Source organism: Heloderma suspectum, chromosome 1 (genome assembly GCF_057233095.1).
Source record: "Heloderma suspectum isolate Gila_16-S chromosome 1, 16-S_ref, whole genome shotgun sequence".
In the NCBI taxonomy this organism is placed as follows: domain Eukaryota; kingdom Metazoa; phylum Chordata; class Lepidosauria; order Squamata; family Helodermatidae; genus Heloderma; species Heloderma suspectum.
The window spans coordinates 136,675,177-136,698,067 of NC_139458.1; the positions used below are offsets into that span (position 1 = coordinate 136,675,177).

Below are 22,891 nucleotides of genomic sequence, written 5' to 3' on the forward strand. Positions count from 1 at the left end.
CTTCGGCCAGAACTGCTGTCCCGGCAGGCGGAGAGAAAGGGCAGGAGGCAGGTGTGCGTTTTGCACGATGCTACCAAATTCCAGGGGGATTGCGTGGAGGGCAGATGCTGGAGAAATCCCCAGCACATGGCACAGCTGCAGGGCACAGAGATGGGGGCCTCACAGAGAAGCAGGAACGGGAGGCCCCAAGGAAGTGGCCAACAACCCTCCTGCCACATAGTGTGTAAGGAAAGCTTCCTGGATCTTCTCCATGGCAGTGTAAATAAACCCTGAAATATTGATTGCTTGGATTGGATTTATTATTGTTTGATTTATTACTACAGTCCACTCTACGTGGGGCTGCCGTAGAAGACGGTTCAGAAGCTGCAGCTCGTGCAAAATACAGCAGCCAGATTGATAAGAGGGACAAGAAGGCCCAAGAATATAAGACCGATTCTGGCTTTCTTGCACTGGTTGCCTGTATGTTTCTGAGCCCGATTCAAGGTGCTGGTTTTGACCTATAAAGGCTTACATGGCTCAGGACCATGATACCTGATGGAGCACCTCTCCCAGCATGAAGCGACCTGTACGCTACATTCAGCATCTAAGGCCCTCCTCCAGGTGCCTCTTCGGAGGGAGGCTCGGAGGGTGGGAACAAGGGAGAGGGCCTTCTTGGTGGTGCCCCCCCCCCCAGTTATGGAATGATCTCCCCACTGAGCCCGCCCGGCACCATTATCTTTTCAGTGACAGCTTAAGACCTTTCTCTTCTCTTAGGCGTTTGGCGGCATAGGATGAGGTTAATCAAGTCCTGGATTTGTCTTATTGTTGATTGTTTGACGTTATTGTAGATATATGTTGTCTGGGTGTGTGTACTGTCAGTTTACATGTTTGTCTTTAAGTGGTTTTACCCTTGGTTTAATGTATTTTTAAGGATTTTAAATCTTTGTAAACTGCCCAGAGAGCTTCGGCTATTGGGCAGAATAGAAATGTAATAAATGAATGAATTACACGTACATACATACACACACACTTTCCTCCAAGATGCTCAAGGCACCATACGTAGTCTTCTCTCCAGCCTATCCCCACCCTGCTCTAAACATGCACATTTTATCCTCACAACAACCCTGTGAGGCAGATCAGGCTGAGAAATAGTGACGGACCTATGGTGACCCAGTGAGCCTCACGGCTGAGTGGGGATTTTAACCTGGGCTTTCCTAATCCTAGTCCAGTGCTCCTGCCATTAGACCACACTGGTGTATCTCCCCACTGCATGAGACTGAGCTGTGTCACTCAAACATGGCAGCTTTAGTCCCTGCCTTGCCCCAACCTGTGTGGCTCAGCTCCCTTGCTTGTGTCCCCTGCATTGTTCTGCAGGGCATCTGCTTGCTGCTGTGGCACAGGAGCCTGGACTGCATCTGCTCTGGTTGTATGGAGTCAATGTGAACCTGCCTTTGGTTGAGAAGTTGGAACTTGGACGTTGAATCCCTTTTGATGCTCTGATTCTCTATAAGGGGTGGGAACCCTTTTCACCCAGAGAGACACATTCCCCTGTGCATAATCTTCGAGGGGCTGCATGCAGCAGGGGGCTGAAAACGTAGGAGGGGCTAAGGCCACATACACTCCCCCCATCCATCCACACTCTACACCCCCCCACACACACACATGACAGAGCCGTGTGACACGTGACAGAACACATATGCACGCATGCACCCTCACACAGAGAGCTCAATGTATGCCCCACAAGCAGCACTCCCTTCCTGCCCCCCTGCCCCGCAGTCCTGCTGCAGCCACTCAGTGCCAGAGTTCCCGATGGACCTCCTCTCCACTCCTCTGTGGTTACCAGAAGTTTCTGCTCTTCCCTGAAGAACTGGCAAGGATTGAGGGGCGCTCTCCATGTTTCCTGAAACTTCTGATGTTTCCAGAAGTGCCGAGTGCTTCCAATGCTTCCCAAAGATCCCCAGTGTTCCTCTCCGCTCCTAGTGTCAGGAGGAGTGGCAGAGAACTTTGAGAGGTTGGTGCTGCCGCAGCCCCACCTGGTCCCTGACAATAGGTTTATAATGGTGGGGGAGGAGATGGGCACAGAGATGAGGGGCTTGGGGCTTGCTGAGAGCGGCCACAGCTGAAGGGAGAGGGCCTGGCCTGGGGGGAGAGCTGGCAGGCCAGATGGAAACGCCTGGCTGCACATCCAGCCTGTGGGCCAAAGGTTCCCCACCACTACAGGTTAGTTGCTCCAGATGATGTTGTCAGGAGCACGACAGGGTCTAGCAGCCACCCTCCCCACTCCAAACCGGGACATGAGCCCTCCCTGCTACCCCCTTTCTCCAAACTTACCAAGGTAAGGGGCAGCTCGGAAGTTTGACAGCAACCATAAGGCATTTTGTATCTTCCTGGACTGTGGAGGGGACTAGGACCTGACCCGAAAATGTACCCATGAAATTCAGTATCTGACACGCACACCCCCCTCTAAAATCCTGAACTCTGACTCCTCACTAGTATAAACATACCAAAACAAAGGGAGAAAATTATCACAAAAACATGAGCTTGGACAGAAACAGGCAGAAAATACCAACTTAAGAAATGACACATTGACTGTAGCCTTATTTGGCATTCAAAGAACATGTGGAAGGGATAACATGTATGGGGCATGAGGGCACATATTCCAGCCCTGCCACAATGTCCCCACATGCATTGACCCTGCCCTTCCAGTCCTGACCCTCACACATGCAGCATGAAGGTCTGAAGGGAGATTCTAAGTTCAGCTGACACATTCACAGTCTCCCTTCAGAACTTCTGATTGAACCCACACAGGTTGGGGGTAGACAGGGTGGTGCCACTGTGCACAGGGACACTGGGGTTGCACATTTGGGCCCTCTTATGCTCAGCCAAACACATGAATGGGGCTCTTGTTAAAAGATACAACACTGCTATTACAAATAAGCTAAATTCTAATAGATGGTAGATAAAGAGTTAGACAGACAGACAGACAGACTCCATGTTAGGCATAATTAGAAAAGGAATTGAGAATAAAACTGCCAATATCATACTGCCCCTATACAAATCTATGGTACAACCACACTTGGAATACTGTGTACAGTTCTGGTCACCACACCTAAAAACGTTATTGCAGAACCGGAAAAAGTGCAGAAAAGAGCAACTAAAATGATCAAGGGGCTGGAGCAACTCCCCTTTGAGGAAAGGTTACAACATCTGGGATTGTTTAGCTTGGAAAAAAGGAGGATAAGGGGAGACATGATAGAGGTGTACAAAATTATGCATGGTGTGGAGAATGTGAGCAGGGAGACATTTTTCTCCCTCTCTCAAAATACTAGAACCTGGGGACATCCCATGAAGCTGATTGGTGGGAGATTCGGGACAGATAAAAGGAAGTACTTCTTCACGCAGCACATAGTTAAACTATGGAATTCGCTACCACAGGATGTAGTGATGGCCACCAATTTGGATGGCTTTAAAAGGAGGTTGGACAAATTCCTGGAGGAAAAGGCTACCAATGGCGACTAGTCCTGATGGCTACATGCTACCTCCAGTACCAGAGGCAGTGAGCCTATGTACACCAGTTGCTGGGTAACATGGGCGGGATGGTGCTGTTGCGCTTGTGTTCTGCTTGTGGGTTCCTGGTCAGCAGCTGGTTGGCCACTGTGTGAACAGAATGCTGGACTAGATGGACCCTTGGTCTGATCCAGCCGGGCTCTTCTTATGTTCTTAGTTGTAGAATAACGCTCTAGAGAATAATCCACATCCATATTATACATAAGGGATGCAAAGGTGATTCGTGATATTCTTGAATTCAAGATTTCCATAGCAACCTCAAAAATAGTTGAAATCTCTCCCACACCCAACACACACACATTGAATATCCAGGACTGCTGAGTAACAAGGACTATGAAGTCAGTTAGGCACAATGTCCCAGTGCTAAAAACATAAGTTCTAATTAGGCACCTCACGCTGAAGGGAATTTTCAAAATGTATCCTAATCATCTAGCCAATGTGCTATGATGCCAATTCTGATGCCAATTCTGAACGCAAAGTAGCTAACAATTAAAACTAGATCTGTACCAATATTTTTGTTCCTGCTCATTTCAGCCATTTGTGGAGGTGAGGAAGGAAAAGAAACAGACACACAAAATTGGGTACCGGTGGGAGAATTTCAGATAAATTTTGCAAGGTTGTGGGGCGGGGGGGTCATTTACCATACTTAATAAGTGTAGGAGGTGGCTGGGGGTTGTTCTTCTTAAATGTATTATTTCTTCTGAACCATAAAAAAAACAGCCATGGACTACTCACAACACTTTCAGGAAGGGCATGGTTGGATATTAGGTGATACGGGAGAGCGGTACAAAGACTTTGTACCCGAGAGTGGTACAAAGACTTTTTTTTTTTAAGTTAAAAGATTTTATCCTGTCCCTGAAATTTTCTCTCAAATTCTCTCCCGCACACCCCTCCATAAAAGCAGCAGAAAATTGCCCCACATTAATGCAGCAAACAAATGGACCCACAGAACTGGACCCATTTTTAGCATACCTTTAATCAAAACACAATAAATACAATATAGCCATAAAGCCACATACTACATACAGTAAAATGTTCACATTTGACAACATAAGTAAAAGCCATTTTTTAAAAAATCAACGAACAGAGCAATCCTATACATGTCTACTCAGAAGTAAATCTCATTGAGTTCAATAAGGCTTACTCCCAGGTAAGTGAGTATAGGATTTGAGCCTAAATCTTCTTAATAGCTTACCCTGCTAATGCAGGGGATGTCAACCTCCAGCCCATGGACCTATTCCAGCCCATGTTGGGGCCTGATTTGGCCACGGAGGGTTGGACTCTGTAGGACTCTCCCTCTACCCTCCCCAATCACCCTCAGGAGAGAGGAATCTCCATGTTATCTCCAACTGGAGAGAAAAAGATTCTCCTTTGCTCCACTCACCCTCAATCTGAAAACCTGAAAACCTTACTTGAACTTCTTGGCCTTCCAATGACCTTTCTGTTTGGAAAGGTCTTTCTGGAAGCAGTAGCACAGGGGAGGGCAACCAGACTTTTGGTCTGGGGGCCAGATTGCTCCCCTGGATCAAGCTGGTGGACCAGATGATGTCAAGGAGTGCCCCCCAAACAAAGCCCATGATGTTATCTGCCCCACCCACTTTTCAAAAAGATATTTCTTTCTCTCCACGCAATCTGAGGGTGAGTGGTGGAAAGGGGATCTCTTTATAATCTCCAATCAGAGATTGGAAATAATATGGGGATTCCCACATACCACTAGGCTAAGGTTTCCAGGAGCCACCTCCTGCAAGCCCCAGCCGAGTCCCTTTCCACACCACTTGCACCCCAATTGGGACACAAGAGACATGGGAAGAAGCACCCCAACTTGGCTGGGGCTTGCAGGACCTCTGTGCCTCTCTCTGAGTGGAGAGAAAGAAATATCTTTTTGAAAAGTGGGTGGGGCAGAAGATATCATGGGCTTTGTTTGTGGGGGGCACTCCTTGACATCATCTGGTCCACCAGCTTGATCCAGGGGAGCAATCTGGCCCCCAGACCAAAAGTGGTTGCCCTCCCCTGTGCTACTGCTTCCAGAAAGACCTTTCCAAATAGAAAGGTCATTGGAAGGCCAAGTAGTTCAAGTCTGCCAAAGGCTCTTATCTCATACAGTGGAGGCTGGTGGCTCTGATTCCAGTGGGGCTATGGATTTCAGTCAGAACCAGACAGAACTCTAAAGGAGCTGTCCCAGGTGCTGAACCATACCCCCAATAGCTTTGGCACCTTGGATAGCTCCTTTAGAGTTCTGGCTGGTTCTGACTGAAACCCAGAATGGATGCACAGCCCCACTGGAATCGGAGCCAGCAGCCTCTGCTGATCTCATAAGACATCAGGGCAATGTTCACCTGAACAAGGAAAAAAGTATTAGGTGCTCCTATATAGGTTATTCCAGAAGGGTTGTTTATTCATATAGCACCACAATGTGCATGGTATTTGACTTTACGAAGTGCAAGAAATCTCCGCCCCAACGGGCTTACAATCTCAAATTCCACAACAGAGGAAAAGGGGGGAAACGGAGCCACAGGGAAGCAGAGAAACAATATTATTTATTTCATTTACATGTTGTTGTTGTTGTTCAGTCGTTCAGTCGTGTCTGACTCTTCGTGACCCCACGGACCATAGCACGCCAGGCCTTCCTGTCCTGCGCTCTCTCCCGGAGCGTGCTCAAGTTCATATTCATTGCATCCGTGATGCTATCTAGCCATCTCATCCTCTGCCGTCCCCTTCTCCTTTTGCCTTCAGTCTTTCCCAGCATCAGGGTCTTTTCCAGGGACTTTTCTCTTCGCATTAGGTGGCCAAAATATTGGAGCTTCAGCTTCATTATCTGTCCTTCCAATGAGCACTCAGGGTTGATTTCCTTTAGGATGGACTGATTTGACCTCCTTGCAGTCCAGGGGACTCGTAAGAGTCTTCTCCAGCACCACAGTTCGAAAGCAACAATTCTTCGGCGCTCAGCCTTCCTTATAGTCCAGCTCTCACAGCCATACATTACTACTGGGAAAACCATAGCTTTGATTAGACGGACCTTTGTCGGCAAGGTGATGTCTCTGCTTCTTACTATGCTGTCTAGGTTGGCCATAGCTTTCCTCCCAAGGAGCAAGCGTCTTTTAATTTCAGGGCTACAGTCACCGTCTGCGGTGATCTTGGAGCCCAAGAAAGTAAAATCTGTCACTGCTTCCATTTCTTCCCCTTCTATATGCCAGGAAGTGATGGGGCCAGATGCCATGATCTTAGTTTTTTTAATGTTGAGTTTCAAACCAGCTTTTGCACTCTCCTCTTTCACCCTCAACAAGAGGCTCTTGAGATCCTCTTCACTTTCTGCCATTAGGGTGGTATCGTCTGCATATCGGAGGTTGTTGATAATTCTCCCAGCAATCTTAATTCCGACCTCTGATTCATCCAATCCGGCATTTCTCATGACATTTACATGTACTTAGATGTAATTATATTGGAGGGTATGGGGGACCGGGAGCTGAGTCAAAGGTAGGGCCAGCCTTATTATTTGGCAGAGTGAGGCAGCTGCCTCCAGAGATAGATGCTGAGGAACAGGAGGAGCTGCAAGGTGCTGGAGGATAGAGTTGTGGGTGCCCAAGTGACCTGCCCAGTGGGCCCTAAACTAGCCTGCTGCCCTCAGGTGTGGTGGAGGACACTGTTCTGTCAGCAGTGCTGAAGTCCAGTCAGCTGAAGTCCAGTCAACTGCCAGTGCAGTCAGCTTATAGATCCGCATCTTATAGAATCACAGGGTTGGGAGGGGCCTACAAGACTGTATATGGAAGTGGGGAGAGGCTCCATCTTGCCCTTCACCTCAGGCAGCTGTCTTGGGCCAGCCCTGACTAAAGGCTTTTGGGGGAAAGGTGGGTTTTCAAAGACATCTGAAGGCACAGAAGTAGCTTCCCTGAGGTGTTCTGGGAGGCAGTTCCAGGCATAAGGGGGCAGCAGCATGGGAGAAGGGGAAGAATCCTTCGAGGAAGCAGTCAACCTGTGGTTGTCTTGCAGATGTCTTACTTTTGTACTGCTCAAACACATTCTATTGTACAGGAGTACATTCTCCACTGCTTCCCCTCAAGTATGATTGCATCCAGGTTCAAACGAAACATTACGGGCATTGCATTTTTGCTAACTTTTAGTACTAAAACGTGTGACGCGGTGTTCTGTTGCAAGTTTCCCTGTCTTTGCTCCATGCAGTTGGCTCCTGATGGTAGGGATGGAGTGATTCCAATGTGACAACACGTATTTGTTAGTACTGGGGCTCTTTCACACGGAGCTTTTATCCTGCTATTGAGATGGCTCACTCACGGAAATTTGTGGGCCCTTTAGATGACACCATTGACCTCGAGGGCATCTCCTGCACTAAATGACCTGCATTACGTTTTTAAATAGAACAAACATAATGAGCTATCAAATTACCTCGTTGTGTTCCACTTGAGTTCTCTTCATGAAAAGAGAAAAAGCAGCAAGAAGAGGAGCGAGATCAATGAAAGATCATGGAAGACTCAGATAAGGGGGAGACAGAGGGGGAAAGGGGAGGGGGGAAAGGAAGCACATGTAAAGGGAGGGGTTGTGATCCTGCATTTAAAACGGAAGCAGAAAGCCCCTTTTTAAATGCAGGATTTTAGGCTGGTGTAGAGATGCTCCTAGACTAGACATTATCAGGAAGAGCCTGTGATGCAGACTTGATACTGTCAGCAGCAAACTAGGAGTGTTCACCAACCACAAGATTTGTTTAAACCCCAACTGGCCAATTTGTAAAATAGATCAGTTTTTCTTGGACTAATTTGGAGACTGTCCACTTGGATGAATGTGTGTTTGGCACTTGGTATGACAATGGTATATGTCACAGAGGCAAGAAACCTGCAACATTTCAGAAGTACAGGTGCAGGGGCTAGGGAGTTATGATGAATGAAAAACAGTGAAACGAAAAATGAAATCCTGAATTTTCAGGAGTATTCAGAGTCAGTTTCAGTCCACTTCAGAGGAGCCTCACTTCAGTTCAGACATCTCCTGAATCTGTCCAAATCAGCTAGATATTGAAAACATATTAAAAGCATCAGCCAAAAGAGGGGGAAATACCTCCATAACAGGATGCATATTGAAACAGAAGACTGCACTATAACTCAACCACAGAACAACCACCTATATAGGATCATGCATACACCCTCAAAGCAATACAAGAGTTAAAGTGTGTTTAGTGTTTGAACAAATGAAATAACTTTGTGTGAACATTAGGGATGGGGAAGAAATTCATTCAAGTCACATTTTAATGCAAACTTACCTAATTTTATACTTTTGAACCAAAATTCAATTATCCTTGCAAAATTTCAGAAGGATAGGTGCAGCATTGCCTGTGGAAGGGAAGTGTTCATTCATTCATTCATTCATTCATTCATTTATTTAGTGGGTTAAGTATTTATTCCCCACCCCCACCCTGGAGCAGGGTAAGGTGCACTTCTGTGAACTTTGCAATGGAGTTCTCCAGTCAAAAAATGCATTTAATAGGCTCGGAAACATGCACACAAAAACATGTATATTAGTGAAAACAACATTAAAATGCATTATATTAGGAACATTGTATGCAAAAAATATGTGTATATTGGGCAAAATTGTATACAAAAATGTGTACTTAGGAGAAATGTACACAAAAATGCATATGAACTTTCATGCAAACTTTAAAAAAAAACCTCAAAGCTTGGACAAACAGAATTTAAGATTGAAAAAATGAGAAACTGGGAGAAACTGAAACTGACAGATTCATTCATCCCTAGCGAACACAAGAAAAACGTAGCATAATTCCCACTAAATTCTGGACTGGGGATCATGGCAGGGGAGATGCAGAGACCCTTATGGTCCATACAACTGTCCACAAGACTATTCTTAAAGTGCCAAGAGAGAGAGAGAGAGAGGAGCGAGATGCCCCCCCCCCCACGTCTACCTAGTTGATTAATTAAAAGTTGCCAATCCCCCACCCCCATGGTCCAGGAAAAATGGCAGGGAGAGATTGTGACCCACCTTAGCTCAAATACACAACCTTCAGTAGGTGGAAACAAGCAAAGAGTGCAATCAGGTAATGGGTTAATCTGGCTGCAAATAGATCCCAGACAAATAACCATTTCCTTGAATGTCTCCATTCATTAAAGATACATGCTGCAATTACTTTGAGTTGTAGTAGACAGTTAGCTAAAATTTCATGAAAGGTACTTAGCTGTAATAGAAAACATTTTCAGATTCCATTAGTTGCTCTTTGTGAGGAAAGATGCATAATTTTTTGCTTTTTAAATGTAACATTATACTACACCACCACTCCTAAAAATATACACACACAGCTAATCAGAGTACTTTCACAAAATGCAGTGTTAAACATGGAGTTCTACCTTTCTAGATAGGTCCTTGGTTATTGGGGGAACATAGAATCATAGAATAGTGGGGTTGGAAGGGGCCTACAAGGCCATCGAGTCCACCCCCCTGCTCAATGCAGGAATCCAAGCCAGAGCATTCCTGACAGATGGCTGCCCAGCCTCGTCTTGAATGCCTCCAGTGTGGGAGAGCCCACCACCTCCCTAGGGAATTGGTTCCATTGTCATATTGCTCTAACAGTCAGGACGTTTTTCCTGATATTCAGCCGGAATCTGGCTTCCTGTAACTTGAGCCCATTATTCCGTGTCCTGCACTCTGGGATGATCGAGAAGAGATCCTGGCCTTCCTCTCTGGGACAACCTTTCAAGGACTTGAAGAGCGCTATCATATCTCCCCTCAGTCTTCTGTTCTCAAGGCTAAACAGGCCCAGTTCTTTCAGTCTGTCTTCAGAGGGCTTTGTTTCCAGTCCCCTGATCACCTTTGTTGCCCTCCTCTGAACCCTCTCCAGTTTATCTGCATCCTTCTTAGAATGTGGTGCCCAGAACTGGACACAGTACTCCAGATGAGGCCTAACCAGTGCTGAGTAGAGGGGAACTAGTACTTCCCGGGATTTGGAAGCGATGCGTCTATTAATGCAGCCCAAAAGAGCATTTGTCTTTTTGCAGTCACATTCCATTGTTGGCTCATATTCAGCTTGTGATGGACAACAATTCCAAGATCCTTCTCGCTTGTAGTGTTGTTGAGCCACATATCCCCCATCTTGTAACTGTGCATTTGGTTTCTTTTTCCTAGGTGCAGAACTTGGCATTTATCCCTATTAAATGTCATTCTGTTGTTTTCTGCCCAGCACTCCAGTCTATCAAGATCACTTTGAATTTGATTTCTGACTTCCAAAGTATTAGCTATCCTGCCCAATTTTGTGTCATCTGCAAATTTGATCAGCATTCCCTGCACCTCCTCCTCCAAGTCATTCATAAAAATGTTGAAGAGCACTGGGCCCAGGACTGAGCCCTGCAGTACCCCACTCGTTACCTCTCCCCAGTTTGAGAAGATCCCATTGATAAGCACTGTTCGAGTCCGATTCTGTAGCCAACAGTGGATCCACCGGATCGTTGTTTCATCTAGCCCACTTTGAGCTAGTTTGCTCATCAGGATATCATGGGGCATTTTGTCGAAAGCTTTGCTGAAGTCGACGTATATTATGTCCACAGCATTCCCACAGTCCACTAGGGAGGTGACTTGATCAAAAAATGAGATCAGATTCATCTGGCAGGATTTGTTCTTGATAAATCCATGTTGGCTTTGAGTAATCACTGCATTGTTTTCAAGGTGCTTCCAGATGGATTGCTTTATCATCTGCTCCAGAATTTTCCCAGGGATTGATGTCAGACTGACTGGTCTGTAGTTCCCAGGTTCCTCCTTTTCACCCTTTTTGAAGATAGGGACAACATTAGCCCTCCTCCAGTCATCTGGCACTTCACCCATTCTCCATGGTCGCTCAAAGAGAATAGACAGTGGTTCTGAGAGTTCTTCTGCCAGTTCATTTATTACTCTCGGGTGCAGTTCATCTGGCCCTGGAGATGTGAACTTATTCAGAGTAATTAGGTGTTCCTTGACCATATGCCTATCGATCTCAAGCTGCCCTTTCAGCCTGTACTTCGCCTTTGCCAGGGGGGTCATAGACCCTCTTTTGAGAGAAGATTGAGCCAAAGTAGGAATTGAGCACCTCTGCCTTTTCTTTGTCATCTGTTATCATTTTGCCATCCTTATTTAATAGCTGAACCACCATTTCTTTCCTCTGCCTTTTACTATGCACGTAGCTGAAGAAAGCCTTTTTGTTGCTTTTAGCATCCCCTGCTAACCTCAGCTCGTTCTCAGCTTTAGCCTTCCTGATGCCATCCCAGCAATTCTGTGCTACCTGCCTGTACTCTTCCTTTGTTGCTTGGCCTTCTTTCCACTTCCTATATGTGACTTTTTTTGTTTTCAGGTCATCTCTCAGCTTTTTGTGAAGCCACATTGGCTTCTTCTGTTGTTTTCCACCTTTTCTGCTTTTTGGAATTGTTTGTAATTGTGCCTTGAGAATTTCCTTTTTTAAAAGCTCCCACCCATCTTGGACTCTTTTTCACATTAGAGTCGCTTGCCATGGGACCATGATCATTGTTCTGAGTTTATTAAACTGATCATTGTTCTGAGTTTATTAAAATCAGCTTTCCTAAAATCCAGGGTATGCGTTTGACTACACTCGGCTTTTGCTTCCCTTAGAACCAAGAACTCAAGTATAACATGGTCACTTTCTCCCAGAGTTCATGTAACTGCTACTTTATCCACATGCAGCTGAATCTCCCAAATTCCTGTTGGATAACTTGGATTTAGGTTCTGCTTGTGCTCAGTCAAGATCTGATTAATATATGTTGAGTTTGGAGAAAAATGTTATACACCAGGTAAATCCAATCAGCTGTTGGTCAGCAATGGGGAGGATGCCTTTCCCTCTAATGAAGTCCATCTCCTGGAGCTACCACTATAGGCCACCTGCAGTGATCCCATGATTCTCCTGGTCTCCCATATGAATCGATGCAGAGATTTGCTCCATTTCTGTGGGAATTATGGAGACGGAATGTGCAGATTCAGCTCGTGCAAGAGAGAAATTATTGGATGTGCTCATATGAGAGCCCTGTCTACCCAAGGTGTTGCCACCCATCCATTAGACAACATCTGCATCATCTCCACTTATTGACCTGCCAAGAAGGAGTGACTTGTGGTTGGTTTATTAGCCTTGTCACATAGGAAATAGTAGAGCATGGTGTGCCATAATCACATCAGTGCAGAGACCTGGATGGTTTGAAGTAGCTTATGAGCCACAGATGAGGTCCTCCATTGGTGTAATATTACATATGTAAATATGTAATATTTACACATTTACATATGTAAATATGTAATATTTACATATGTAAATGTGTAAATATTACATATTTACATATGCATATTACATATGTAAATGTAATATGCATTACATTTCCTATCAGTCTGGGACAAGAAAATGCTGGGGAGCAGTAAGAAGCTGAATTCTGGTGGGGGTAGAGACTGAAGGCAGAACTACTGCAATGTGTGTAACTGTAGATTGCCTCCATCATGATGCTTCCTGTAGGAGAGCTGTCTGGATGCCTCATGAGAGCCTGGAAGATTTGCCCTTATGTGTCTGCACAGGCCTGCACAGCCCTGGACAATGATGCAGGCAGCTGGGCACAGATCAAAAGCTCAGTAGGTGTTGGAAGAGGAGAAACGAGAAGGGCTGGTTGGTGGATAGGAGGAGAGGAATGTCAGTTACTAGAAGGGTGTAACCAGTGGACTAAGCACAAGGGCCTAACTGTTGGACTGTACCCACCTGGTAGAAGGTGGTATTATGAATCTTTGAGCAGTTCCTGCAGGACCAGATCAAAGTGAATGGGAATGCTGGGAACCTCGTTGGAGACAAGGGGACCACTGGGAGAAGCAAAAGCTAAATCACTGTGACTGTGGAGATCCCTGTTCCCAAGAGGTACCGGAAGGGCTTCTCCAAGAACTACCTGCAGAAGAACAACGTGCACAACTGGCTGTGTGTAGTTGCTAACAGCCAGGAGAGCTACGAATTGTGGTATTTCCAGATTAACCAGGAGCAGGAGGAGCAGGAGGAAGATTAAATGCAAAGTAATGGAGATATTTTGTGCATTCAATTTTCCTTCAATAAAACGTGGTTAAAGTTCTTGTCAAGAACCAGTATGCTGTAGTGGGCCATGGGAGATCCATGTTCTAGTCCCCACTTGGCCATGAAGCTCACTGGGTGACTTCAGGCCAGTCACTGACTCTCAGCCGAACCTACCTCACAGGGTTGTTGTGAGGATAAAAGGGAGAGGAGGAGGACAACCATGTGAGCCACCTTGGGTTCCTTGCAAGAGGAAAAAAGGTGGGATATAAATAAATAAATATCTTATTTTTATTATAAATAAATACTTAATATTTTAAGTAACAATAAAAATAATGAAATGAAATAAATACGTTTGCAGCGGGATCATTGGCCCCACCCCCAACAATCATGCATTGATCTGAAGGTATGAAAAGAGCCTATGTGTGAATAACAAAAACATAAGAAGAGCCCTGCTGGATCAGACCAAGGGTCCATCTAGTCTATCATTCTGCTCACACAGTGGCCAACCAGCTGCCCACGGGAAACCAAAAGCAGGACATGAGTGCAACAGCACCCTCCCCCCCATGTTCCCCAGCAACTGGCGTACATAGGCTCACTGCCTCTGGTACTGGAGGTAGCATAGAGGCATCAGGACTAGCAGCCATTGATAGCCTTCTCCTCCAGCAATTTGCCTAACAGCTGTTTAAAGCCATCCAAATAACTTGGTGTCCATCACTACATCTTGTGGTAGCGAATTCCATAGTTGGACTATGCACTGTGTGAAGAAGTACTTCCTATTATCTGGCCTGAATCTCCCACCAATCAGCTTCATAGGATGACCCCAGGTTCTAGTATTTTGAGAGAGGGAGAAAAATGTCTCCCTGCTCACATTTTCCACACCATGCATAATTTTATACACCTCTATCATGTCTCCCCTTACCCTGCTTTTTTCCAAGCTAAACAATCCCAGCTGTTATAACTTTCCCTCATAGGGGAGATGGTCCAGCTCCTTGATCATTTTAGTTGCCCTTTTCTGCACTTTTTCCAGCTCTAATATATATATATATATATATATATATATATATATATATATATATATAGTGACCAGAACTGTACACAGTATTCTAGGATTTATATAAAGGCAGTATAAGATTGGCCATTTTATTCTCAATTCCTTTTCTAATTATGCCTGACATGGAGTTTGCCTTTTTTACAGCAGCCACACACTGGGTTGACATTTTTGAGCTGTCCACAACAACACCAAAATCTCTTTCTTGGTTGGTTACTGCTAGTTCAGATCTCATCAGGTTATACTTGAAGTTGGGATTTTTTGCCCCAAGATGCATCACTTTACACTTGCTTACACTGAACTGCATTTGCCATTTAGATGCCCATTCTCCCAGTTTGGAGAGATGCTTTTGAAGCTCCTCACAATCTCTTTTTGTTTTAACCAACCTAAATAATTTGGTGTCATCTGCAAACTTGGCCACTTCACTGTTCACTCCTAATTCGAGATCATTTATGAACAGGCTGAAAAGCATTGGTCCTAATACAGATCCCTGTGGGGACCCCACTATTTACTTCCCGCCATTGAGAGAATTTACCATTTATTCCCACTCTCTGCTTTCTGTTCTTTAACCAGTTACTGATCCATAAGAGGATCATCCTCTTATTCCATGACTGCTAAGTTTGCTCAGGAGTCTTTGGTGAGGGACTTCGTCAAAAGCCTTTTGGAAGTCCAAGAAAACAATGTCTACCGGACATGTCACCCCTGTCTACATGTTTATTAACACTCTCAAAGAACTCTAAAAGGTTAGTGAGGCAGGACTTACCTTTGCGGAAGCTGTGTTGATTCTTTTTCAGCAGGGCTTGCCCTTCTATATGCTTACTAATTTTATTTTCAATAGTGCCTTCAACCAATTTACCCAGAACAAATGTTAAGCTAACTGGCCTGTAATTTCCTGGATCCCTTTTTAAAAACTGGTGTTCCATTGGCCATCTTCCAGTCCTCTGGTATAGAGGCTGATCTTAGGGATACACTTGGGCTGTATTCACTGAACCCCTTTGGCTGATCACATGGAGATTAACAGTGGGGAGTGGGAACCCATCTATCTCCCCCCCCGCCCCCAGCTGCCCCATGCATTCATTGAAAGTGTGAAAAGGTCTTTGATGACTCACAGTTGAAGGTGCATCCCATCTCCACTGACAGTCATGGGACATTAGGTGATACAAATGTTCTGACATGCAAATCACGATAAACTACAGTCAATAAGTGATAAATATGTATGTTTGAACCAGCATGCTGCAGTCTTAAAGACATTCGTGAGGAAGTAAGCCACAAGCAAACAGCCCCATTGAACTTGGCAGGACTTACTTCTGAGTAAATATGCTTAGGCACAGACAGTAAGTCAAATTCGGTGCTGTACAGAGTCCAAACATGAGGCAGTTCACCGGCTCAGGCCACCACATGAGTCCTAATGACTGCTTCAAATAGGAGATAAATAGCACTTTGCACAGGCCCAGGCTGCCCCTTTGCCCAAACATGAATGCCACCCTGTATGAAAAGAAGTAGAGCTATTAGAGAAGAATGAGTCAAGGCCTACATGCAGCCTTTCACTGAATCTGGCATGGGGGATATTTGGGACAGAAGCCCGTAGGGGTCTTTCTCTTGATGAAGAGGAAAAGCTCTGGTGAGTCACAGCAAACCTTCCCCTCTGCTCAGTGCGAACTCAGCAAACTGCATGGTGTTGACGGTGGTGCAAGGAGAGAGTGGGGGGAAGGAGTGGGGGAGGCAGGCAAGTCCATCTGTGCTCAGGCAGCAAGAGAGGCAGGGGTGAGAAGGAGCACAAGCCTCGGAACACGTGGCCAGTAAGTGAAGGGGGCCTGTTTCGCTGCCTGGCAATGCAGTGGGACCTAGGGAACTGTGCAAGGTCAGGTTTGGTTTGTGACTGTGCCACAAGGACACATGAGGGCTCCAAACGACTGACAGCTCATCCCCACGCAAGCTTTTCATCTGGGTAGAAAGCAAACAAACGGCACAGCTATAAGTAGGCACAGATGGAATCAGTGCAGCTAAAAAAAGCACCAGCCGCTGAAGCATCGCATAAAGCTCAGCCCCCAAGATCTGAAAGCATTCCATCATGAGTTCTTAGTCTTTTTTTTTCTTGTTTGTGTTATTTCAGACAGAGGTGATCACATCCTCGGCTGTGGCAAACCGGCATAGCTTTGTCAACGTTTGTAAAGGGATGGGAGTAGCATGCTGATGTGCAGGCATCCACTGCACAGACTAGAGGCATGCATCTTCGCCATGGGGCAGCAGGTTATGCTGCAGCACAGAGGTGTGAACAGGGAGTTCGGCTCCAATTGATGACACCACTCATTCCCCAGACTTTGAGTGCCACTAAAACCCAAACGAATGAAATAACAGAAGGCCCACAGAACCACCCCCAGAAGAACAGACCTGCGCTGCAGATGGTGTGATTCCCTGCTCAGGGTGTGCAAGCCCCTCCCTGTCTGATTCTGCTGCAGGGTGGGTGGTTAGAGAGAACGTCTGCTGCCTTACTGCACTGCGTGAAGCTGGATCATTCAAGTCGGTCTCAATGCAAAGGAACAGAAGAGATACCTATCTTGTTTCTACTATTTTTAAGATTTCTATACTGTCCTTCAGCAGAGCTTCCAGGGCAGTTTGTTTGTTTGTTTATTAATTTATTAAAATTTTTAATGGCCCATCTGGCCGGTCACCCGGCCACTCTGGGCGATGTACAATAATACAACCAGTTTAAAAACAATGAAATTACACATTAAAACACAATTTTCTAAAATTTCCCTAGCCCACCCCAACTACCTGCCTGAACAATCAAGTTATCAACATGTGGTGGAAGCTCATTAAAGAGGAGGCATGGCGGAGTTCCCTAGGGAGGGAGTTCCACAGAGTGGGGGCCACCACAGAGAAGGCCCTCTCCCTCATCCTCACCAGCTTAGCTGTCCTGGCTGATGGGACAGAGAGAAGGCCATCCGAGATTGAGCTTGTTGAGCGGCCTGTCTGGTGCTGCTGGAGGCGCTCCTTAAGATAGGCTGGGCCAGAACCATATAGGGTTTTAAAGGTCAAAACCAACACCTTGAATTTGGCCTGGAAAACAACTGGTAACCAGTGCAACTCCTTCAGCACTGGAGTGATGTGATCTCGCTGGTGGCTGCCTTTAATCGGTTTATCTGAACAAGATAAAAGACAAATAAGACATGTTGGAAAATAATTAATACATTTTAATACATGGGCAGGACAGCCCTGTCCTTTAGTCAAAGTGCTCTGACATTTCCTAAGCTCTGCTGGGCTCCTGTTGGCAGGTCAGAGAAGGCAGGGAAGAGTGGCATTCGCTGCTCTTTTCTCCTGTTTTTTTCCATCTTCCCAAAAGACCTATTTCCCTCCCATTGCTCACAAATTTAGACTCGCTCTTGGGCTGGACTTAAGTTCTCCACATATTGTGGAGGGCTAGAAGGACTTTGAATACTGTGTATCTAGAGCCTTCCCCACCCCACTCATGCCAGACTCCCGGTCCACACATTTTCCCTTCTCTCCAGTGTTAGAGCTCCAACATTGGAGAGGGAAGGACTGTAGAAAGATCCACAGGGGCAGGGTGGGGAGATCTGAGATCAGACCTCCTCTGAGGTCAGAGCTCTGTCTCCAGCCTCAGAGGGGGAAATCCAATCTGTCCTATGGCCTCCGGGTTGCAGTCCCAAGGCCTGTAGGATGGCAGCTTAAAAGGTCTGGGGAACTAAGTTCTACCTCAAGTCTTAGTTCATACCTCACAGACACACCAAAAATGGGGTATGTTCCTGAGTTTGCAAATATGTTTTTTAAAAATTACCCTGCCAATACCAATGTGAATAAAGTCCATCATTATTATACCCATTATTATAGCCCAGTGTTGTTATACCCATTTTGCAGGGAGAGTTAAAGAAGCATATGACAACCCTGCAGAATAGTCCAGGGTTGCATTGTAGTCCTAGTCCCATTGTAGTCCTAGTCCCATTGTAGTCCATTTTATAGTCCCATTTGTAGTAGTCCCATTTCTTTGTAGTCCCATTTTGTAGTCCCATTGTAGTCCCATTGTCCCATTGTAGTCCTAGTCCCATTGTAGTCCATTTTCAGCATGAGTCGAGAAATTATAGGTTGTGGGAGATATGTATATTGACCTCATAGGGCTTTTGAAATGTTGGCAGGGTTACAGAAGGATGAGGTGCTAGCTGGTGCTGGTGTCCTCCAGGGAGAGGCAGCTGAACTATGAAGACGACTGGTTTACAGAGAACACCACACCTCCACCCTCTGATCATTAGGGTAGATATCAGATCAAAATTTCAACAGAAAGTGCCTGCAAGAAGGGACATTGAGAACTTTTTTTATGTGAAGCATGGAAGTTCATCCTTTATATTCCATGGGGCTGTGCTATTCTGGAGCAGTAGTTTTAAGCAGTGTTATGGAGAAGACTGGGTCCCTTGGAAGCTTCTCAGGTTGAGCAGTCTAGAAATGGCAGACAAGCATCCTTAGATCGCCTTTACTGATCTCCATCTAGAATGCACAGCAGCAAGGGTGTTTGGATGGAATCTACAGTGCATCAGTTCGCAGCGGTTGATGGTCAACATAGGAACACAGGAAGCTGCCTTATACTGAGTCAGACCCTGGGTCCATCTAGCCCAGTTTTGCCAACACTGACTGGCAGCAGCTCTCCAGGGTTTCAGGCCAGCTTCTTTCCTAGCCCTACCTGGAGATGCCAGGGATTGAATCTGGGACCTTCTGCATGCAAAGCAGGTGCTCTGCCACTGAGCTGCAGCCCCTGAGTTAAAATAGAGGGAAGATGGAGGATTAATCTGAAAGGAGCCTAACCTGAAAGGAAGCCTAATCGACCTGGTCAGTGCCTTGTATGAAATGAGTGTGTGCCCTCAAACACATCCAAACACCCTCTGCAACTTGCAAGGGTTCCACGAATGATGCACAGGGATTCTTCGGTAATCTAGTTGATGTAGAAAAGGCCCCCAGAAGGTAGAACATTTGAACACCAGTGTCTACTCTAGAGTACAGAACAACACTTAGCTATAAGGAATGCCGGCCGGCCAGGCAACTCTGTTTGTAACACGGGTTGTGGCATCTAGTGGTTGACTTGGGAGATTGCAGGCAGTGGAGGCTGGTGTCTCAGATATCAGAGGGGTGGTGAATCTGCTCTGGGTTTCAGTCAGATTTTTCACCAAGTAAGTCAGGCAGCAAGAAGAATGAGGAGCTGTGCCATTTAAATCTCTGTCTTCATTATAGCCAATTCTCCCTAGATCAAATGTTAAAGTAGCCTTGCTTGCCCCTGTTGCCTTCAGGAAATATTAGTTGTGAAGTTGTCATATTGGGTTGGAAGGGGCCTACAAGACCATCGAGTCCAACCCCCTGCTCAATGCAGGAAGCCTGATTCCCAGGCGGTCTCCCATCCAAGTACTAACCAGGGCTGACCCTGCTTAGCTTGTCTTAGTTCCTTCAGCCTCTTAGCACTTTGGAGAGTAGGTGTAAATGTGACAAAAGGAAGACGTCCCTCACTCAGGGGGGACACTTAAGCAGCACACTGCATAACTGATTTTGTCTCATAAGAATCCTCCTCAGCAGCAGCTACTGCATCTTGTGGAGTGCTTCAAGATCTTTTGTTGAAGGTTTCTCTGGATTTATACCAGATGCCACAAAATGACATTTTGAAAAATAAAACAAAGTTATCATCCAACTTCCTCTTCTCATGTTTGCACATGCATCTCCAGATCAGAGTGACCTCCGAATGTGGCCCTAACCGAAGCAGAACCGCTGTGTCACACACCTGAAGTCGAGAGAGGCCGCTGAGATTGTCTGCTCTGACTTACTGCTCTGGCACACATTGCAGATTTCCTGCGCTATTACCAGATTGCATCTACCAAACAGCCTGCCTCAAAGGCTTCTGGGATTCTAAAGCAATATTGGTATTTAATTGGGTTTGGAACCAGTTCCTGCTCCTGTGTCTTCTTCAGCAATTTAATTATAGCCTGCTTCGACAGAAAGTTTTGTGGCTGTTCAGCATGTTTCATACCTGCCACTTGGCCAAGCAGGGGAGCTTTTCAGTGCCAGCTTTCTTGAGAGGAGGAAGTACTGGAGGCTTGCCGTGTTGTTCAGTGGAAGCAGGTGGCTCAGATTTTGGTGGAGTGCTGCATCCCTTCTGGGTCTCAGTGAGAACCAGCCAGAACTCTAAAGGAGCTATCCAAGGTCCTGAACCTATTTGGGGGATATTCGGCACATCGGACAGCTCCTTTAGAGTTCAGGCTGGTTCTGACTGGAACCCAGAATGGATTCATAGTCCCACCGGAATCAGAGCCACCAGCCTCCACTGGTGTTGTTGTAATATCTTTTTATTCACAGGTAGCTGTTGATCATGGGAGAGGGAAGGGGGCAGACACATAGCCAGTGCTGTGTTAAACCAGCTCCAGGGGTGGGTATCCCAACAACAACTGCACACCTTTACAACGTCTATAGGCTGCTCCTTCCCAGTCAGCTCCCCCCACACCGTGCGCTCTCTCTAGCCAGAATCAAAAGCTACAAAACTAGTTATTTCCTGTCACTGTGCCACACTTGTTTTAGCTCAGACCCTAGTAGGAGTGTGTGACCCCCATTCTAGTTTCTAGGATCAGGTGACCAGCAGTGAGCTCTAAGCAAACATTTTTTAGTTATTAAGCTACTGAAAGCCTGGAGAGATGGCCAGCTGTTCACAGAACAAGAGAGCATCAGTATGGCATTGTAACAGATAAGTGGGGCCTGCAACAAATTGTCGCACTGTATCCTCCAGTGCCGGCTCCAGGTTTCCGAGGGCCCTTGGGCAGGACACCCTGAATGGGCCCCCTCCTTGCTCGGTGAGTCTCCCTCCTCACCACCCTTGCCCCCAGCTGCTATTGCTCCTCATCCGCTTTCTCATCCTTGTTACTGCTTGCTTGCTTGCTTGCTTGACAGGCAGAAAGCCAGGCGCAAGCAGGCAGTGGCAAATACTGCTGTTCCTTCTCATCACAACTGTTGCCTTGGCCAGAGCCAGAGGACATAGGAAGAGGAGCCCTGCTGGGTCAGACCAGGGGCCATCTAGTCCAGCATTCTGTTCACACAGTGGCCAACCAGCTGCCCACGGGAACAAGCAGGTTGCAATGGTGAAGGAGAGGGGCAACTCCAGGGTTGTGTGTGTGTGGGTGGGGGGGTGGGGGGGTATTCATATGTTCCTCCCATGCATGCTTTTAACAGCTGAGGGGGGGGGGGTGTCTCTTGATTTCTGTGTAACTTAGAAAGCTGCCCTACTTCTATAACAAATGCACCCTGCGGGTCTGTATGGATGAAAAGTTTACATGCTCTTTTACTAAGTGCGTCTTGATAAAGAGTTCCCTTTAACTCAAAAGCTGGCATACTCCTACGGAAGTTACTCCTAGAAAAGGCACTGCTTCCTCTTTGCAGAACAGGCAGTCCAATCTATGCGTGTTTACTCGGAAGTAAGCCTGGCTGGGTTAAATCGAACTTATTCCCAGGAAAGTGTGCACAGGATTGCAGCCTAGCTACAACACAAAGCCCGCAAAAAGCCTGTCTGACGAGAAGAGAAGGAGCCTGTTTCGACAGCTCCGTCTACTCCGCTACGTGGGACTCTTGCGAACTCTGGTAGACACGCAGAGCGGCCAACAAGAGCCCAGTGACTCTCCCACCCAGCCGGACACGGTTCTGGGGCCACTGGGTCGAGTATTCCCCAAAGCGCCTTCAACGGCCCCGCCGGCACAGGCTGTTACTGGCACGCAGGGCTTCCCCTGGAGCAGGTGGGATCTCTCCACGAAGGCTGGCATTTTTCCTTAACGTCGGCGTTCTTTCGCCCTTCAAAGTACTTTTGTAACTAGAAAGATATTACTAGCGCACTCCTATCCATGCTTTCTCGAAAGTGACTCCCGCGATGTTCAGCGGGTCTTACTCTCAGGTGTACTTGTGCACAGGATTGCAGCCTACTCCGAAGTTCAGTGGGGTTCACTCCCGGCTAAGCGGGCATCGGGTCGCACCGTCACTCACAGTCCCATCCCGACAAGGGGCATTATTTTCCCAGCGTGTCCCGTTGACGAATTGCTAGCTGGGACCATATCAATGAATGAACGGCTGCATTGACACCCCCCCCCCCCGCAAAAGACAGCAGCCATCGCGAAAGTTACAGGGTCGTTTAAACCCCAGAAAGGGCCACCTTATATGAGTCGATTTGTGAGGGGGGGGGGTGGCGTTGTTCGTATATTGTCATATTTTTCTTGAGCATCTTCCGCCCTACTTGCATTGTGGGGGTT

General features: G+C 46.5%; 1 long non-coding RNA gene across 1 annotated transcript in view; it reads right to left on the bottom strand.

Annotated features, from left to right (window-relative positions):
• The window catches only part of LOC146357977 (uncharacterized), a 717,854-nt gene that overhangs the window by 198,853 nt on the left and 496,110 nt on the right, over positions 1–22,891 (bottom strand). The gene's annotated exons all lie outside the window — the stretch shown is intronic.